This window comes from Montipora foliosa, chromosome 9, assembly GCF_036669935.1.
Source record: "Montipora foliosa isolate CH-2021 chromosome 9, ASM3666993v2, whole genome shotgun sequence".
In the NCBI taxonomy this organism is placed as follows: Eukaryota; Metazoa; Cnidaria; class Anthozoa; order Scleractinia; family Acroporidae; genus Montipora; species Montipora foliosa.
The window spans coordinates 30,356,243-30,361,128 of record NC_090877.1 but is presented as its reverse complement, the minus strand read 5'-3'; positions in this window follow the sequence as shown (position 1 = coordinate 30,361,128).

The following is a 4,886-nucleotide window of genomic DNA, read 5'->3' as shown; positions in this document are numbered from 1 at the left end:
TTGTGTGTCAATTTGGAGATAATGGAGCAAAATTGTAATACCTTTGGAACGCGATCCATTCCCTCGATCATTGACTTAAAGTGCGTTTGATTTCCACTCTCAAATTCCGGAATAAGAATACGTGAAGTGATGAATTCAAAACGGTATGTCTGGCGTTTTGAAGCAACAAGGATAATAAAGATATGTTTAAAATAGCATTTTAGCAGGTGTTCGACATTTTTAATGTGAATCTCCGTAAAAACGAAGGATTTATAACTTGTATTCCATGTAATCCTATTCCGGAATACGGTCAATCGAACGCGCCCTTAGTTTCTTATCAGTTACGTCATTTGCTGAAGTGTAACTGTTTCTCGTCCAATGGAAAGCATTGTAGAAACAAAAAAGTGTCCAGGCTCATTGGCTTCGAAAAAATGCGCGGAAACTGTGCTTACGATCTTTCTTACGAACTTTCATCTTGCGAACGAAATGGTGTGTTTCTTCAATGTTCAGGAAAATAAGCGTTTCAAAACAGTCAATTTCTTCGGCTTTTATGTTTTTGAGGATGTTAAGGAGCTGCTTTATCACTAATATCAGGCTTTTTCTTTCTGTTTTTTGCGGAAAATATCGGAATTATGCGGAAGATGCGGATTTCAGTGAATTATGCAAGTCGCATCTTAGTTGTCTGGCAATTTACATGTTACTGGATTTGTGTACTCAACTCTGCACAGCCTTACATAAACAATTGGAAAATGTGACAGTGAAGAATTATTTGAATTAAAGCTTGAACATTGTCTCTTTTGTGCTTCATTATTTACAGTCAAGGTTCTTTCAAAAAGGGTTTGATGTAAACTGTCAGAAATTTATTTATTTTTAATGCAATATTGCGGCGTGTGCGTTTTATATTTTGACACGAATTGTGTCTCTTGTTTGCATGCACGCAATTGAAATAGGAAGGGTTTTTTGCCTCTAATAGCAAATATGTTGTTTGTTTCAATTAATTTTTCGCTGGAAAAGGATTTTGTGATATTTCCAGTCTTTGTGAATGATAATAATTTTCGAGCTTAACAAATTTGCACACCTGGGTTGAATTTTGAATACGAGATACGGGAGGATTTTTTGGTAGTGCTCTGTAAGCAGGAAGGGTTCACGAAAATAAACAAGTCTTTTGGAAGCGTGCTTTGAGTTCAACAAAATGAGCCCCAAAATCAGCAAAAAATTGTGATGCTGATGAATAATAAAGTGGCTGCTATTTCCAAAATGATGGAATTACCTGGTGAACCTAACTTCGTCTTGGAGAGTAAATTTTTTGACTTTGCAGAAAAAAATGGTCAACCTCAAGAGTTGGTGATTGTGATCTTTGTGTTGAATTCGCACATTTCTGTCAAAACTTTATAAAAAAAGGTGAAAGAAAAAGAAAACTACCGTTAACATAAACTAAAACCTTGTATCTTGCCATCATTTGACACAGATGCTTCACTGTTTCGCGAGTAAACACGCCACAGTTACTTGATCACGGCAACCTCTGAATTCGATGTTGCAGCCAAAAGGACAAATTGAACGTATCAAAAATCTCCAAAAGTGGATTTGTGTTTTTCGCTGATCGTAACTTTTTATATTCGCAGTTCAAAATCAATGTTGTTTTCTTGTCGTAAATTTTGTTGCTGATTGCAAAATATTAATTTTATTCTCGATCGAGTACCATCCTCGAAACTTCCTTCTGCTCTTCTTCCTAAAAACTGTGTATCAATATTTGTTTTGCATAAAGCAAGCTAACAAAATCTGTACCTTGCTTACATGTAGTTCGCATTTGTTAGCGTTAAAATAGCAATTTCGGTCCTATGCTTCTGTTGCAAAGTGGTATATTTTTTAGGTCACCCATCCAGATACTAACCCCGCCAGGACAGGGGAACTTGAGTGAACTTTTGTATTACAAAGCTGTCAGATGCTCAGAGTGCATGCTTAAACTTGTGGTGAAAAGAAGTTGTGAGGGAACTTGAAATGATCAACATGTCAGCCCATTCCCTTTTTTTCTTCAAATGTTTCTGGTTCAGTACCTTGCTAATAACCACATGTCTTCTCAGGGGGCCATTTATCTAAGACTTCTACCATACATGGCACCACAATGCATATAGTTCTTTCAAAAACACATTGTGTACTGTTAGAGCTTGCATGTAAATATTATGTTAGAAGACAATTGAACAATTGAATTTCCTGGAAGACAAAACACAGCTCAGTTGACAAATGGAATAAAGCGCTGTGTACTGTTACTTCAGTACCACACATAAGCAATGCGTGTCTATTTTTTTCTAAAGATGACAGGAATTTCTTCTTTCTGACAAATGATTAATAGGCCAGTAGCCAGGTTTTTAACCTCAGAAAAGGATTTGGAACTGGCAGAGGTGAATGTTATTTATGTAAAGTAAAATAGAAGAGGTCCTAGGACCGATCCCTGGGGCACACCACAGGAGAAAATAAGTTTTGTTGATAAATACTCTCCAATTTGAATTGTTTGCATTCTATCTTTTAGATACTGTATGATTGAAACCAATCATTTATCAATCAACGGAAACTGTAAAAGTTCAATTTATCAAGTAATATTTGATGATTAACTGTATCGAATGCCTTTTTTAGGTCAATGAAGACACCGCATGAGAAGTAACGCTTATCCATATTGCTGATGTATGTTTCGACAATATCAAGTATGGCATGCTCTGTGGAAAATGATTTGCGAAAGCCATACTGTGAGGAGTACATTAGATTATTTTTGTCAAAAAATTCCTTCATCCGGTAATATAACAGTTTTTCAAAAATCCTATTAAAATTAGACAAAAGAGATATTGGCCAATAATTCACTTATGTCCAGGTTTGACCCTAATTAGATGCACGCAGATTTTTTTATAAGCATCACAAAGTGTCCCCTTGCTCTTCTTGCCAACTTCAACATCACTTGTGTCTCAGAATACAGACAATTAACGTCAAAAAGTGTCCCCCAAATGCTGCTCTTTAAGTAGAGATTAACTGCTGCATTTACCCAAAGCTAAAAATAACGCTAACCTTTACCCTTACCTATTGTTGAAAATAGGTAGCAAATGCTTAGACTTAAAGGGACACTTCGTGTTGCATGTCAAAATCGGGCGTGCATTTAATTAGGGTCAAACTGGATAATTATATCTATAGGCACCAAGCAAGGAAACTTAAATACACACGAAATCACGAAATAAATAAAAAAGCAAACAAATGGCTAATAGCGCGGGGAGGGGGAGGGCAAAAAAGATTTCTGATCTTATTTTAATACAATTAAAAAGTAACAGTCTATTAGATTTGTAAGGAGCATAACATGACGTTACAAGCAAATTTTCAACTTTGTATTTATAATTGATTCTAGTAATAAACTCGGTTAGTACAAGTGAACTGTTGTGTTTAGTTTACTTACATACACAGAGAATTTCATGAAAAGGAGGTGTAATTGAATTTTCTCACTGGCTTCATGTATGTTGGGTGCTTAAAGGTGGCGAAAAGCATTTCTTTTGTATCTGGTTGAAAGTTGAAACCGTGCTGAGTGTTAAACCAATTAATGACTTTGCATGCGAAGTTTGGGTAAATTCGCAGTCGATAAAGGTGTGATTTATGGAGTCTGGCTCACCACAGTAGATGCATTCACTGTCTGTACTTATCCTATACTTGCAAAGTTCTTTCTTTGTAGTAACAATCCTGTGGATAAATTTGAATTGAAATTCTTTCAACTTATTTTCTTTGCATGTTTTTGAAGCCATTTTAAAAGCATCTGTCCAAATCTCAGTATCTATTGAATATCTCTTTCCCATCTTTCCGGTCCAGTATGGGGTGATTGGTGTTTTTTAACGAGAAGTAGGCGATAATAGTCTCTTGCCCTATATGTTTCAAAATTGATTTGACTTGTTTCATTCAGTAAAAAATATTTTCAGTTTTCTCCGTAATTGAAGCTCGAATTGTACCCTAGGGCTCGCGCTCTGTTCTTCAAACGCACAGGGATTGCATGCACTCAAGATTTGATAGAACTGGAGAAAGTTTGTGTTACAATGGTATTTGGCTTGAAATTCTTGAAAAGTTAGGTATTGGCTGTTTTCATTAAAAAGCTGTTGGATCGTGTGGATACCCTTGACAAACCATTCCCTTTATAAATAACGGGTTTCCCATCAACTATGATGTCTTTGTTATTAAAGAGGATGGTGTCGATTCCTTGATCATAATGTGTACAGAGTGTTGATTTCATCAAATGCAATAAGTATGTCTAGCTATAGAATGTCGGAATGTGCGTTAAATATTTGACATCATAGTTACATCGAAGCAGGAAATTAAGGCCTCCATGTTTGTTAAAAAGTAGTCCGGTACTACTTTCCAATTGCAGTTATCTCTAAAAGAAGTCTTTTGATCCACGCAAGTCTAAGCGATTTTATTGTAAGTTCGATGTCAACCATCCGTAGGCCCCCTGTGGAAAGGTCTTGATACATACTAGTGCGTTTTATTTTGTCCTTCTTATTTTTCAAAGGAACCGAAACATTTTATCTTTTACCATTGACACTATTTCCTTAGGGACGTTAACATTGGAAATTGAGTATATTAAGCTAGACAACCCCAAAGATTTAATTATTAATACTTTTCCATAGAGCGTTAATCCTCTCTCGATTTCCAAATGTCTAAAATTGGTCTGTAGTTTTTTGTACTTTCAAATTAAAGTTCATCTGGTTGTTACCTCTTTCATCATAGGAAACGTAGATTCCTAATAATTTGGTGGGAGTGTTCATCCATTTCATCCCTAGGGGTTTGGTTCTATTATTCAACCATTTCCCAAGCCAGAATGCTTTTGTTTTCTCTACGTTGAGCACTAATCCGGAGAAATTCCCAAAAGCGTTCATAGTTCAAATAGT